This window comes from Tamandua tetradactyla, chromosome 16 (genome assembly GCF_023851605.1).
Source record: "Tamandua tetradactyla isolate mTamTet1 chromosome 16, mTamTet1.pri, whole genome shotgun sequence".
Taxonomy (NCBI): Eukaryota; Metazoa; Chordata; class Mammalia; order Pilosa; family Myrmecophagidae; genus Tamandua; species Tamandua tetradactyla.
In genome coordinates, this window is record NC_135342.1 from 72,678,004 (window position 1) to 72,694,991 (window position 16,988).

Consider the following 16,988-nt stretch of genomic DNA (forward strand, 5'->3'; position numbering starts at 1 on the left):
AGTATACCCAGGGGCAGAATTGCCGGGTCATATTGTAATTGCGTGTTTAATTTTTTTGAGGAAATGCCAAACTGTCTTCCACAGTGGCTTCACCATTTTATAATCCTCCAACAATATACAGGGGTTCCAATTTCTCCACATCCTCACCAATGCTTGTTATTCTCCTTTTTTTTTTTTTTTTTAATAGTAGCTGTTTTACTGGGAGTGAAATGTATCTCATTGTGGTTTTAATTCACATTTCCCTGATGATTACTGACTAATGATGTTTCCCAAACATTTTTTCATGTAGTTATTGGCCATTTGTATTTCTTTGGGGAATCTATTCAAATATCTATGCTTTTTACTTGAAAGTTCCATCAATCCATGAGGAGGCCAGGAAAAGAAAAGTAATTCCTGTTTTACAGTCTCAGTGTGGTGGTTTTAAATCAGCTGGACCTAGGTGCAAATCCCAGGATGTGGCCTTGAGCATTTTGCCTATTTCCCTTCTCTGATCCAAAGGCCTTCCTCAGCCCACACTGCCTACAGCACACTCCTGCCATCTGTAGAGTAGACTCTGTACCCAATGACAAGTCGTTTCTAGAACTCAGGAAAAGCTCTGTTTAAGACTCTTCGTTTTCTACTAAACTCATTTGTTCCCAATCATGAAACATGCTTCTGTTGGTTGACTTATTTCATTGTTTATCCATGAAAGGTGCTGAAGGAAGGTATGACCGGTATACTGTAGGCCAGAGAAGCAAAGAAAAGGGGGAGGAAAAAGCAAGCTTGCAGAGAAGCAGAGGTGAAACACCAGCCCCAGAGTGACTGAGAAAATGGCTGTCTTGGTCCCAGATCTCTTTCTTGTTAGCTGCCTGGTCTGCCCTTGGCTTCCTTCCAAACACCACCTCACTCTTTCTTAAGTTCCTTGGCATACATTTTCTTTTACTTTCAACTAAACAGCTTTTACTAAGACAGCAGTGGAAAAGCAAAAACCATTTAGAAGTCTTCTCAAAGTTCTCATTGCTTATCCTATTTGAAGGAATTTTCTCCCTTTCCCAATCAGAGGGTGAGATTGAATTGTCCAATTCATAAATATGCCAAAAAGCCATTTCTGCCTCATCTGCTTGTTTAAAAACATTTCTGAATATTTAAGGCTTTATTTGTACATACAGTACATTGGAATGCTCTATGCTTCCTGGACCCTAAACAGAAGCAATACAAGACACCAGAGTGTATTTGTTTTGCATGGGCCAGCACCATGAATTGAACCCAGGTCTCCAGCATAGCAGGCAAGAACTTTGCCTGCTGAGCCACTGTGGCCCGCCCCAGAGTGTATTTTTATAGCTCCATTTATTTAACTCTCTTAAGGATTGTGACTTCTGTGACCATGAACTTATTGTGGGTTCAGTTATTTTGAGAAATGCCACATCAGGGAGAAGATGGCCTAGAGATTTTGGAGTTAGGCACGAGGATACAAATAACAGTTTTGACACTTATTTGCTGTGGGATTTTGGGCAAAAGAAGTAGTCTCTCTGGATCTTAGATTGGAAATTTTTAAAGTAGGAACAATATGTTCTTGGCAGGAGTTCTGTAAGAATCAAATTATATATATATAAAAGGAATATGAATTTAACTCTCCTACACAGGGTACAAGAAATGTCACATTTGTTTCTCTGAGTGAAATTCGGAATAAAAATGTCAAGAAAACAGTATTGCATAGTATAACAAAAATAGTGAACTCTAATGTAAACCATGGTCTATAGTTAATAGTGCAATTCTGAAAACATTCTTTCACCATTTGTAACAAATGTACCACACAAATGCAAGGTGTAAATAATAGGGTGGTATAGGGGAACTCTGTATCTCATGCCCGATTTTCCTGTAAATCTACAACATCTCTAATGAAAAAAAAAAATTTAACCTACTAGCAGCCTTCTTTACTTTAGCTATAAAGAAATATGTATATACATAAATGAAAAATCTCTGCTGACCCTCCATCTCACCGGACAGCAGAAAATGCAATTGCGGGAGTACCCCTCCCTAAATTGAGAAGGTCCCTGAAGACTTTCAAAGAGCAGAACATTCATCCAGGAGGCTCCCAGCCTTCACTGAGAGTCTCCTTGGTGCAGGATTTCTCTATTGTGTCCAGGCATGGTTGAGTGTTAGTGGCTTTGCTGAGGTTGAAGGCCCTGGTACCAGGGGGTCAGCCCCCCTGTCCATCCCTCCCCACAGCTACTCTCCTCGGATGACCGGCAACTCCTTGGTATGCTGTGAAGGAGTGGACTGTGGGTCCTATTCCCACGCAGGACCCACAGTCCTTTCCTAAGACTGAGAAAGGTTCTCAACACCCACCATGGGCTGGCTTCTTTCTTTCCACCATCCCAACCCCATAGCCATCTCTTTCCCTTGGAGACATTTTCAATTCTATGTAAATGCTTAGGCTAGTAATTGTAAACTTACAGCCCACAATGTGTTTTATTATATTTTAAAATTTGAATTAGTTGTCGATATTTAAAAACAAAGTAAAAATAAATTTTGGGGGATACACACAATGGAGTACTTGGCAACTGTAAAAAGAAATGAGGAAGATCTCCAAGAACTGATACAGAGTGATTCCCTGGAGCTATTGTAAAGTGAAATAAGTAAGACGCAAAAAGGTATATATAGAACCCTGTCTATTGTGTAAGAAAAGAATGAGAAAAACAGAAGCATATATATATCGATTTGTCCTTAAAGGATAAACTAGAAAATAATGAAGTTTGGTTACTATATTAGTTTCCTAAGGCCACTGTAATAAAGTAGTACAAACTAGATGGCTTAAAACAACAGAAGTACATTCTCTCACAGATCTGAAAGCCAGAAATCAATGTGTCAGCAGGGCCATTCTTCCTCTGGAGGCTACAGGAAAAATCCTTTCTTACCTCTTCCAGCCTCCAGTGGCCCCTGGTATTCCCTGGTTTATGGCAGCATAACTGCAGACTCTGCCTCCATCTTCACATGACCTTCTTCTTTCTATGTCTCCCTGGGTCCAAATCTTCCTCTCCCTTCTCTTATCAAGACACTAGTCATTAAAATTTAGGGCCCACCCTAAATCCAGGATAATTTAATCTTGAGATCCTTAACTAATTACATCTGCAAAAACTCTATTTCCAAATAAGCACACCTGCTGATGTTGAAGGTTGACATGAATTTGTGGGGAGCACATTTCAACCCACTACAGCTACCTACAAGGGGAGGGTAGGAGCAGCAGAGTGGAAGGGATACAGAAGGGAGTATCCCTTCTCTGAGCATATCTTTTTGTATTGTTTTGACTTTTGAAGCATGTTACTGTGCCACGAAGTCCAAAAAAATTAAATTAAACCAACAAGGATGACTTGGAGGCAGGGCAAGATGGCAGTGTATTGAGGTGTGGGATTTAGTTCTTCCTCTAGAACAGCTAGTAAATAGCCAGAAACTGTATGAAATAACTGTTTGGGGCACTGTGACAAGATGCATATTGTACACCAGCCTGGAATGGCTGGAAAGGCTGAGATCACAGTACAGAACTGTAAGTTAATTCTTCCACACTGCGGAGGCTGGTGCCCCTCCTCCATTGGCACTGTGGGCTCCTTAGAGTCTCTTCCCAGTGGGAAACAGAAACCCTTTTTACTAGGAGCAAGGGAAGGAAAGATCAACCAGGCTCCAGGTGCAGATTGAGTAACAAATTTCCAGTGCTGAATACAAGCTCCGAGGACAGAGAAGACCACAAAGCAAACACGAAAGAAACTGGGAGGTCTCTCCTTAGTAGCGAGGAGGGTAAGCTGATGAGAGAAAATGGAGGCTTTTGGACTTCTCAAAGTTCAGAATACTGGAAAAGGGTTGTACCCACAAAAAGGGGCATATAGAGCCTGGTGCTTATTCTGGTTCTTGATTAGTGAATCCAGGGAGTAGGAACTGGTTCTGAAAAGGATTTTTTCCTTCTCTTCTCTCTTCTATTCTCATTTCTCTCCTTTCCTCTTTTTCCTTCCCCCTCCCCTCCCTCTCTTCCTTCTCTTCCTCCTCCTCCTCCTCTTCTTCTCTTCCCTCTTCTTCTTTTTATACCTTTTAGCAATTTGTTAAAGAAAGCAGCAGGCATTCTCAATTCTCAGCACTGCCCCAGGCAAGGGTGGAATTAAGGAGTGACCGAGAGACAAATAGAGGAATCAGGTGAAGGAAATAGTTCCCTAAAGAAAATGATGGGGAGGGTCCAGTGCAAGTGGCAGTTCTCATTCAGAGAATTTAGATCCCTGGGGCTGGGATATCAGTAGCAGTTTTGACCTGCAAAAAGTGGAACCCAGCCTGTTTCAGACAAGTTTCTGGTGGCGGGAGGTGGGGAGGTGATGCGAGCTGCTGGAGAGACCTGTCATTTCTCCAGCCTGCAGGAAAAGGGAGCCGAAGAGCAGCGCCTCCCTCCTCAAAAAAAAAGGGGAAAAGGCAAGGCCCAGCACAGGTGACCATTATTTAGAGAACTCAAACTCCAGAAGCTGGGAAAAGAAACAGCTTAAGCCCATTTTCTCTCTCAGCCTCTGTCACAACCATGCCCCTGGCAGGGACAGGGTCTGCTGAGAATTAAAGGTACAGTACCACTCTACCCTAGTGGAGAGCAGTGGGCTGACAAGTACCATCTGTTGGACAGGACAGGAAAAGCACAGAATTAAGAGGTTTCCAAGGAAACACTGGCATCCTACTGGTGGTCCCCAGGGAACCCTGATATTGATAACACCCTCTTCATGAGTGAGTCCTAGGCCTTTCTTGTCTGAGAAAATCTGGTTGGAGTTTATCCTATCTGGGGAGACCCTCCTCCTAGAGCCAGACATCCAGGTAAAAGTTGTTAGAGGTAAGAAAGGAGTGTTTAAAAACATACAGAGACAAACAAAACAAAAGTAAACAAACAGCTGATCATATTCCCCAAGGAGAAAGAGGGAAGACAGAACATTTTCCTGGTAGTGAAACAACTATACACACACACAAAAGGGTACTCGCAAAAAAAACTTCCATATGGGCAGGGTAAGAACCAAAAAAACAAGGGCTGAAAAATCCTTATCAGTTAAATAGAAGCTGTACTAGAGGTTTAGAATAAAGTGAACTGAATGACAAAGAACAGAAAGAACAAAGCCAACCAACAAGAAAACCCTAGGCAAAAAAGAGAAAATACCCTGCAGAAAAAGATGAAATAACCTCCAGAATACACTAATGAAGAAAATCAGAAGCACTCCCCCACAAAAAATGGCCAGGATCAGATGGCTTCAAGAATGAAAGAATTAGTACCAATCTTGCTTAAACTCTTCAAACAAAAAAAAAAATTAAAGAGGAGGGAAAGCAACCTACTTATTTCATGAAGCCAACATCACCTTGATACCAAAGCCAGACAAAGATACTATGATAAATGAAATTTACAGACCAAATCTCTTTAAGGAATATAGATGCAAAAATTCCCAACAAAGTACTTGCAAATTGAATTTGCAAGTAGCAGCACTTTAAAAGAATTATACACCATGATCAAGTGGGTTTTATTCCAAGTATGCATGGGTGATTCAACACAAGAAAATCAATTAATATAATGCATCACATCAATAAATAAAGGGGGGAAAACCACATGATATCTTGTTTGATGCAGAAAAGACATTTGACAAAATTCAGCATCCTTTCTTGATGAAAAACCTCAAAGGATAGGAATACAAGGAAACTTCCTCAACATGACAAAGGTATTATAGGAGAAACCCACAGCTAACATCATACTCAATGTGGAAAAATGAAAGCTTTCCCTCTGAGATCAGGAACAAAATAAGAATGCCCACTGTCACCATTGTTATTCAACATTGTGCTGGAAGTTCTAGCTAGAGCAATTAGGCAAGAGAAAGAAATAAAATGCATCAAAATTGGACAAAAAATAATAATAAAAGGGGGTATAAGGGGTATGAGATGTTTTGGGTTTTCTTTTTCATTTTTATTCCCTTTTTTGGCATAATGAAAATGTTCTAAAATTTATTTTGGTGATAAATGCACAACTATATGATGATACTGTGAGCCATTGATTGTATACTTTGGATGGATTATATGAATATCTCAATGAAATTGCATTTAAAATAGAAAAACCCAGCAAGGATGAGAAGAGAGGAGTGGTGCAATCCATTGTTAAACAGCCTAAAGTCTTTTAGCCACACACATTCAGGTTCAAGATACAGGTGCCAAACTGCCCTTTGTTTCATGTTTGAGTTGTGCCTTCCTACCCACACCAAATCCAGACCCAACAGCTCTTCTCTTCTTTCAATTTGGTAACAACTCTTCCAGCAACTGAATGCAAATGGAACTTTCCATCTAGGAATTTGGGGTCATGCCTTAGCACCACCTATTTTGCAATTAGAAGATTAAAAAAAGTACTCTCTCTCCTGGGAAATGCTCTCCATTCCCTCCCTCCATTGTCATTGATATTTCAATCCTTTAGCTCGCCCCACTCTAGGTGGTCTCACTTTTCATTCATTCATTCCCCTTTAGATGGATTCACTGGGAATGGGGATGCATGTTCACCTTGGACCTTGCTTGTGAAGTGAAGCATTTACAAGGCAGTTAGGCTCTACATTGTCTAGTCTTCCCCTTTGTGAGTGACAGAAGGGTCTGCCTCTCTCTCTATTCTGTGCCCTATTTCTAACTCCCCTCTCTTATTCTAGATTTGGAATTTTCTATTCCAGGAAGAGGGATGAGGGGGAAATCAGCTCATCTCAAAAGTAAATACTTGTTGGGTATTTAAAATCAGATAGACTAAACTCTTGTTCTATTTTAATTACTATTATTCTAAAGGAGACTTGGTCTCTCAAAGTCATTGTGGGGACAGAACTGTGGGGTAAAGAAAAGCAGGAGTAAGAGTCCTTGCGATGATTCATTGAGATCCAAATGATTGCTGGAGCTATGAAAATAATAGTGTGGGGACCAGCAGACCTTGGGTTGAACCCAGCTTTTCTACTTTCCAGTGATGTACAATTCTTCAACATCTCAATTTCCTGTAAATCAGAGTAATATTAAGAAAAAATACTTTTCTAACTTACAGGCTATTGTGTCCATTAATGAGTTGATGTATATATAATCATCATACACCATGTAACTATTCATTTATTAAAAATTCCTTCTCCTTCAGAGTTGGAGGAGAAAAACAATTCTGGAATACTTTCCTTCTTAAAACATAGTCATTTAAAAATTTTAAATTATACAAGCAACATATATTCATTGCAGAAAAATTAGAAAATACAGAAATGCAGAAAGAAACAAATTTTCAGAACATCCACCAAAACATCAAGCAGAGATAATGAAGATTAAGGTCTTTATCTTTCCAATCTTCTTCATCTCAAGTCCATATGTGTATGTCTATGTGTGGGAATAACAAAGATAAAGATTACACTGTTGGGTCCTTTTGAAACCTGCTTCAAACATTGGCAATATTTTCAAAGACCCCATGGTTTTCAGTTGTATGGATATCAAAACTATTCTCCTCTCCTGATTCCTATTGCTAGAGATTTAGATTTTCAGAATTGAAATTAATTATTATAATTAATGCTGCATTGAAACTTCTTGGAACTGATATACAAGCACATATCTATAATTATTTCCTTAGAATATCTTTATAGAAAAGGAATCGGTATTTTGTAAGTCTGTATCTTTTTAATACTCTTGTTTCATATCCCCAAATTCCCTCTCAAATGTTTGTGCTACTTTGTACCTCTATAACCCCTCTGTGAGGATCCTTTCTCTTCTTCCATCAACCACATCGGATTCAAACATTCACAAACATACTTTCATGCACTTTTCAAATTTACTGAAAAAAACTGAAAAATTTTTACTTAAAATTGAAAAAAAATTTAGTCAGTAAGTTATTAAATGAGTCATTAAAATAAATAAATTTGGGGCGGGCCATGGTGGCTCAGCAGGCAAGAATGCTTGCCTGCCATGCCAGAGGACCCGGGTTTGATTCCCGGTGCTTGCCCATGTAAAAAATAAATAAATAAATAAATAAATAAATAAATACATAAATAAATAAATAAATTTTATTTGCTAAATTATTTGAATAATTAAATCAATAAGTTTATTTAATTAAATAAATTGCTGCCCTGTCCAGATTGTCTCCTTGGGCCTTTTCCACGAATGGGGATGGTCTTCTTGCTTTGCTTATATGAAAATGGCTTTCATTTCTGAGCTTAGACCTTTCCGTGCATTCCCAAGGTAATACCCAGATGCCTAAAAATATATATGGAAAAACCTCAAATATATCATGCAACTCATCTGTTTCCTATACTTTTTTCTTATGGGAATAATTTTTGTTTTCACATAATTAGAGAAAACTTGACGAATTTATCTGGGATCCTATATATATAATAGTATATATATATACTATTATAAAAGTATATATATATACTTTTACTTTTTTGGGGGGGACCCTATATATATATTTTTTCCTATATATTTTTTAAATCCTAATAAAATCCTCATTTCCCCCAAAGAAGCTCTAGTGTCCTGACTGAGGTAAGTGAGAGCAACTACTCGAGGAGTCTTGGTTAATAAATTGCCTTTGAGACTTATTTCCAGGGCAAAGACTGTGGAATGCCAGGTTGCCCTTGAATGTTCCTCTAAATTTTTTTCTACAGAATGTAATTTTTTTTAAATACTTTAGACTTTCTTGGACTTATGTTCATGTGTTCTGTCTTCAAACCATAGCCAAGTTTCCTTAGACTTCAAAATACCTTTTCTCTGTCCTCCCTTTTTCCCTAGCAAGTAGAACTCTCTTCTGCTGTTTTTCCTAAAAACTATCCTTCCCTTCTGGCTCCTGTTCCCTCAATGCCCTAATCTATTCATGTTCGGGAGCAGGAGACAATATAAACTGTTTCATTCCTTCCTTTGTCACCTTCTTTTCCCCCTTTAAGAATGAATTCACTGCCTACCCTATCACTAAAGAAATGAATGAGACATAACCTGTGCTTCTAAGATGAAATGTAGGAATAAGCATGCAGTGATAAGACAATACTATGAGAACTTCTCATGTCCTTATATTCAGAACTTTAAACATTTTTTTTTAACTTGACCACTGCAATAGTCTTTTTTTAAAAACATTTTTTATTGTGAAATATAACATATATACAATTTTTAAAAGGCAATAATTTTCAAAGTACATTTTAACCAGTAATTACAGAACAAATTTCGAAGTTTGGCATGGGCTACCATTCCACATTTTCAGGTTTTTCCTTCTAGCTGCTCCAAAACACTGGAAACTAAAAGTAATATTACAATGATTCAGCAGTCATACTTATTTGTTAAATCCTATCTTCTCTGTTATGACTCCTCCTTCTCTTTTATCCTACTCCCAATCTATAGGGGGTTTGGGGCTAGCCAATTCTAACTTTTTCATGTTGAAAAGGGGTGTCAACAATCTAGGATGGGGGACGGAATTAGCTGATATTCTTGGAGAGGCTGGGCACTCTTGGTTTTAGGACTTATCTGGCCTAGGAGCCCTTTGGATGTTTTAGGTTTCAGGAAAGTAAACCTAGTACATGAAACTTTTGTAGAGTCACAGTTAGCGCCCTATATGTTCTCTAAGTTTAACGAGAATGATGTTTGTTGGGGTATGGCAAACCACGGCAATTAGTAATATCTAGCTGAAGTTGTACAAGAGTAACCTCCAGAATAGCTTCTCAACTCTATTTGAACTCTCTTAGTCACCAACACCTTATTTTGTTATATTTCTTTTACCCCCTTTTAGTCCAGAAAACATTGTCTATCCCTTGGTTGCAGAGCCAGGCTCAACCCTGAGAGTCATGTCACCCATTGTCAGTAAGACTTTCACCCCCCGAATGTCATGTCCCCACGTAGGGGGGAGGTTAATAATTTTCCTTGCAGAGTTGGGCTTAGAGAGAGAGAGAGAGAGGCCACATCTGAGCAACCATGGAGGTTTCTTGGAAGCAACACTTAGGCATAATTACAGGTAGCCTCAGCTTCTCTGCTACAGAAATAGGTTTTGTAAGGGCAAGCCTCAAAATCAAGGGCTTGGCCTATTTTCTTGGGAGTCTGTAATGTTTGACTAAGTAACAGAGGTTTCCCAGATGAGAAAATTTAATATTTCCATATTTTTTCCCAGTCCCCCAAGGGACTCTATTAATGCTGTTTAATTATCAATCCACCATAGTCTGGGATGTTATGCAGATTTACAAAACATTTCCATTTTGGGCTCCATGTGTTTGGGTCGTCTAAATGAGTTATTCAGACAGATGGATTGGATTTGTATTACAGAAAATTTAGGTTTTGGACAAAATAAAGCTCTCTTCTTTTGGTCTCACACAGTAGGTGAAGCTCCAGAGTACATACCTATAATTTTTTGCCTTGTATTCTGATTTACCTTAGTCCCAACCAGATTAGCTTCATTTTTCTTTTTAAAAATATTTTTATTAATACTTTTGTTGACAAATCTTCACACACACACAGTCCACACATGGTATACAATCAGTGGCTCACAATATCATCACATAGTTGTGTATTTATTACTATGATCATTTTTAGAACATTTGCATCACTTCAGAAAAAGACATAAAAAAGAAAAAACTCATACATTCCATACCCCTTACTCATCTCTCTTCTTGACCACCAGTATTTCAATCTACCCAATTTTTACCCTTTATTCCCACCCCCATTATTTATTTATTTTTATTCTTATTTTTTTACTCATCTGTCAAAAGGAGCATCAAAGACGGTTTCCACAATCACATATCACATTGTAAAAGCTATATTGTTATAAAATTGTCTTCAAGAATCAAGGCTAATGGAACACAGCTCAACAGTATCAGGTATTCCCCTCCAGCCACTGCAATACACCATAAACTAAAAAGGGATATCTATAATGCATAAGAATAACCTCCAGGATAACTTTTTTACTCTGTTTGAAATGTTTCAGCCACTGAAACTTTATTTTGTCTCATTTCTCTCTTCCCGTTTTTGCTCAATAACGCTTTTTCAATCCCATGATGCTGGGTCCTGGCTCATCCTAGGAGTTCTGTCCCATATTGCCAGGGACCCTGGCAAGTCATGTCCCATGTAGGAGGGAGGGCAGTGAGTTCACTAGCTGAGTTGGCTTAGAGAAAGAGGCCACATCTGAGCAACAAAAGACGTTTTAGGAGTGACTCAGGCATAATTATCAGTAGGCTTAGCTTCTCCTTTGCAGGAATAAGTTTCACAGGGGTAAACCCCAAGATCAAAGGCTCACTGGTTTTGTTTTTATCTCTAACTGAAGCCTGATCTCTTTTCCAGCTAATTTAGCTGTTATTGTATGTAGCAATGCAGACTTTCAAAGATTCAGAACTCCAGGTCTGAATTTTAGGTGTCACATAGCAACTTTGGTATTTTGAAGTTCCAGGGAAATACCAGCTTATACATATATAGTGCAGTATCTCAGAATCTAGAAATACCCTTACAATTTTGGACTATGTATGGCTGCAATAAGATCTTACAATCTAGGCTCCAATTTTCTTAAAGAGACTATAGCATAATTGTTCTTTTGTTTCTGGCTTATTTTGTACATCACATCGTCCTCAAGGTGGTTCTTTCAGTTCATTGTGTGTCTCACAATGTCATTTCTTCTTGTAGTTGCACAATATTCCATTATATATTATAGAATATATTCCATTATATATATATATTTCACCTTTAGCCTTCTCTGTCATTGTACCCTTCGGCCCCCTCCATCCACTGGGAATCACAGAGAATGTCCACATAAACAAACCCTGTCTTACATTGTCCTCACATGGCTGTACAATCAGCAACACTCTCAATTTTAGGTAGTTTTCATTGGTCCAAAGAGACAAGCAATAAACACAGCCTCACCAACTATCAAACAAAAATCTCTCTAGGGCCATGGTGGCTCAGTGGCAGAGTTCTCACCTGCCATGCTGGAGACCCAGGTTTGATTCCTGGTGCCTACCCATGCAAAAATTTAAAAAAGCTCTCCAAATCGCTTGCCCTTCCCCCTAATTATTTACCCCAGGTATTGCTGTGGTATTGTTGCTGTCTTCCTGTTAATTATAGACCACACCAGGCGATATTAGTTTTCCCTCTATACCCCTCTATTATTGACCCTTTGTCCAATAACAAACCTTTGAAATCTCTCATGCAAGAACTTGTTTATAATTATAGATTTAATCAGTTGGACCCATTCCACTATACACCCCATTTTAATCATAGTCACCCTCAATATAGCAATGTTGCCTATAACCCCACTAATTAGCTACCATCACTTCTATCTGTTCCCTTACATTGAAGTTCAATCTATACATTCCCTTACATTTAAGTTCAATCTTCCCCCATCTCCATCTTCTGTGTACTTCTAGGTCACCTATATTCTACAGTGTAAACCTCTGAGATTAACTTTACCAGAGTCATAATGGCAAAATCATACAATATCTATTCTTTTGTTATCTGACTTATTTCACTCAGGATTATACCTTTAAGGTTCATCCATGTTTTCATATGCTTTGGGACCTCATTTCATCTTATTGCTGCATAAAATTCCATTGGTCATATATACCATATTTCGTTTATCCATGCCTCTATTGATGGGCACTGGGAATTTTTCCATCTTTTGGCAATTTTGAAAAGTACTGTTATGAACACTGGTGTACAAATGCCTGCTTGTGTCTGTGCTTTCATCTCTTCTGGGTATATACCAAGTATTAGTTTTGCTGGATCATAGGGCAACTTGATATTTAGTTTTCTGAGGAGCTACCTTCTACAGAAGTTGTAGTATTATATATTCTCACCAGCAGTGAATAAGTGTTCCAATTTCTCCAACATCTATAGTTTTCTGTTTGTTTAATAGCAGCCATTCTTATAGGTGTAAAGTTTATCTCATAAAAGTCTTGATTTGCATTTCCCTTATATATTCTTTTCAAATGCTTTTAAGCCATCTGTATTTGCTCTTTGGAAAAATGTCTGTTCAAATCCTTGACCCATTTTATAATTGAGTTGTTTGTTCTTTTGCTGCTAAATTGTGTAATATCTTTATGTACACAGAGCAAACCTTTATCCGACATGTGGTTTCCTAATGTTTTCTCCCATGGACTTGGCTGCCTCATCACCTTTTTTGTCAAAGTCCCTTGAGGCACAGAAGCATTTGATGTTAAGGAGTTTCCATTTTTCATTTTTTTCCTTCATTGCTTGTGTTTTGGGTGTAAAGTTTAAGAAGCTACCTCCTATTACTAGATCGTGAAGCTGTTTCCCTATACTTTCTTTTAGGAGTTTTATGGTACTGGGTCTTGCATGTAGATCTTTAATCCATTTTGAATTAATTTTTGTATAGGGTGTAACGTAGGGTCCTCTTTCATTCTTTTGTCTATTGATAACCAGTTCTCCCATGCACATTTATTGAAAAGACTATTCTGTCCCAGTTCAGGGGATTTGGGAGCCTTATCAAAGATCAATTGACCATAGATTTGGTGGTCTATCTCCATATTCTTGATTTGATTCCATTGACCAATGCATCTATCTTTGTGCCAATACCATGCTGTTTCAACCACTGTGACTTTAAAGTCACAAAGTGTTAATCCTCCCACTTCGCTTTTCTTTTTAAGGATATTTTTAGCTTTTCAAGGTCTCTTTCTCTTCCAAATAAATTTGATAAGTGGCTTTTTCATGTCTACAAAGTAGGTTGTTGGAATTTTGATTGGTATTGCGCTGAATTTGTAGATTAATTTGGATAGAATTGACAAACGACATTCAACTTTCCTTTCTATGAGCTTGGAAAGTCATTCTGCCTATTTAGGTTGACTTTGATCAAAATGTTTTACTGAATTTATTAGCTTAGGCAGCTTTGTCATAGATTTCTTGGGTTTTCCAAGTATAGGATCATAGCATCTGCAAATAATGACGTTTTGCTTCTTCCTTTCTTATTTAGGTGCCTTTTCTTTCTTTCTTTGGCATGGTCACTTTAAAGCTAGGACTTCTAGTATAATGTTGAGTAATAGAGGTGACAATGTGTATCCTTGTCTTATTCCTGATCTTAGGGGGAATGCGTTCAATCTCTCACTGTTGAGTATGATGATGGCTATGGGTTTTTCATACATGCCCTTTATGATATTTAGGAGGTTTCCTTAGATTTCTACCTTTTGAAGTGGTTTTATCACAAACGGGTGCTGAATTCTGTTGAATGATTTTTCAGCATCAATTAATATGATCATGTGATTTTCCCTTTCAATTTGTTAATGAGCTGTATTATATTGATTGATTTTCTTATGTTAAACCACCCTTGCATTCCTGGTATAAGTCATACTTGGTCATGATGTATAATTCTTTTAATATGTCTTTGGATTCGATTTGCCAGCATTTTGTTGAGAATTTTGCATCTATGTTCTGTACGGAGATTGGTCTGCAGCCTTTATCCAGTTTTTGGTATTAAAGTGATGTTAGCTCTATAAAATGAATACAGCATTCCTTTTTTTTTCAGCCAACAGAACTCCCTTTAGTATTCCTTATAGAACAGGTCTCTTTTTTACCAGTTCTCTCAGTCTTTGTTTATCTTTGAAGATTTTAATCTCTTCCTCACTCTTGAAGGACAACTTGGCTGGATAAAGAATTCTTGGCTAGAAGTCTTTTTTATTCAGGATCTTAAATATATCATACCACTGCCTTCTCGTCTCCATGGTACCTGTTGAGTAGTCCGAACTCAGTCGTATGTGGTTTCCCTTATATGTAGTATATTGCTTTTCTCATGCTGCTTTCAGGATTTTCTGCTTTTCTTCAACATTTGACAGTGTGATTACTATAAATCTTGGAGTAGATCTATTTGAATTTATTCTATTTGGGGTTCATTGGTCCTCTTTGATTTTCATATTTATGCCCTTTTTAAGGTTGGGAAATTTTCTTCAATTCTCTCTTTAACTTTCTCAGCCATTGCTCTTCTCTTCTCCTTCTGAGACACTAATGATTCTTATAGTTGTACACTTTTGTTGCCCATCCTTTCCCTGAGATCCAATTCCATTTTTTCTATCTTTCTTGCTGTTTGTTCCTTTGTGTGCTCTAGTTCAATTGTTCTGTCTTCTTGTTCACTTATTCTTCCTTCTACCTCTTCATATCTGCTATCTTGTGTCTCTAGTATATTTCTAATTTGGTCTACAGTATCTTTCATCTCTGTCAGATCTGCTATTTTTCTATCTAATCTTTCAAATTATTCTTTATGCCCTTCTAGTGTTCTCTTGATGTCCTTTATTTCTTTATAAATATCCTTGAGTAGTTGTTTCATATCCTGTGTCCCCTCAGTGTTTTGATTTGGTCATTTAACTGGGCCATTTCTGCCTAGATCTTCACATGCTTTGTGATTTTCTGTGGTGTTTGGGGCATTTGATTATCCTAATAAGGTTATTTTGCAAGTTGGTTTCCTTCACTCATCTGAATTTTTGTCTTTACTTGGGTTTGCCTTGAAGGTCCCCTTTTCACTTGATTTGCCAGTAATTTCCCACCAAACCAAGGCCTGGATCTCATGTAGGGGGTACAATTCTACTTGGGGGTCTATTAAAAGCCCACTCTCTCCATCCCAGTCTCTCCAATTCAACTGCAGTCTCATTTATTTATTTATTTATTTATTTATTTATTTATTTATTTATTTATTTATCAACCCTTTTCTTGTTGGTTCATGGAGCTTGGGTGAAGCCAGCCCATTCTACTTTCCCCCTTTTCTTTCAAACACACACACACAGCAGCACAAATGGTCCAAAAGAGCAGAGGAAGAAATCCCAATGTGGCTGGTCTCCTAGGGAGACCAATTGCTTAGGTCAGAGTCAGCGGATGGTACTGCTCACCCCACTTCTTTTCAGAGAGGAGAACCTGCGATAGCTTTTTGGAATACTTTCAATGGACAGTTGGTCTGCCCACCAAGCTTTTCCTTTGCTTCTTAAATTGTGATGCGCTAATGAGAAAAGAAAAGGGGAAGAATGTAGTACCCTATTTTTGGCTGTCCAGCATCTTATCTCCCTTCTTAACTCTGGAGATTGCCCTGCCACCCACTTATGAACAAGATATTTTCTTTGCCAGCCTCCCTCCCAGGGAGAAGGAAGGCTCATGGTCCAAGCTTCACTAATCAGATCCATACCCAGCATGGGCTTGGAAGGGTAGCAGAGAACTGATTCTGAGGAGGGGTGACGGGAGTAGTGCCAGCAATGTCGAGATTTTAGTGACAGCAGTGCACCATAGCAGGAAGCATATCCAGTTGTTGGTGGTGGCAAAGCAAAAGGGTTCTGTGCCCAGCAGAAATGGCAAGAGCCATTTCCTCATCAGACAGGTTCTGCGGTATGATTTTGGCTTCCTGGCTGCTTCCCAAAGTCCATAGTTCCAGAAGCTTTGCAAAGCCTGAATCTGCAGTCTTCCCAGTAATTCTATGAGCTACCCAATATCCTTTCAATACATTCCTCTTCTTTAAATGTTAAATCAGCCAGTTGCAAGTAAGAACTTTGACTGATAAAAAGACTTAATACAAAATGATGGACTTATATCTAGTGAGAGCCAAATAACCTCATAGCTGTAGGATTGATGTTTTACTGCTGCTGGAATATAGAAAAGTAGGGGGGAATCCAGTTTTCATAGGCATCATGGATTCAGAATAACCTGGCTCTTGGTTGTCAGCAGCATATTTTCATTGCAAATCTTGATTTTGTTTGCCCAAACAACACTATTCATCATATCAAATTACTGTTGTTATTTTGAATTGTATCTTCTCTTTACTGCTTTTTAGAAATTAATATGTAAGAGTGTCTTGCCTGTTAGAATTGTTTATAAGAGCTATAAGTCTAAGCATATTATACTTGGCTTGCATTCATATGAGTGAAATGATGATAATAACAATTTAAATCAATATGCTCTAGCTGGTGCCATCAGTGCCTATCCATACCCCTTAGCACTTCCCTCTAACTCCTAAGGCTGCTTACTGTAAACTCCTGCCACTCTCCCTGACAGATCTGGTTATGGGAACCCACTTGACC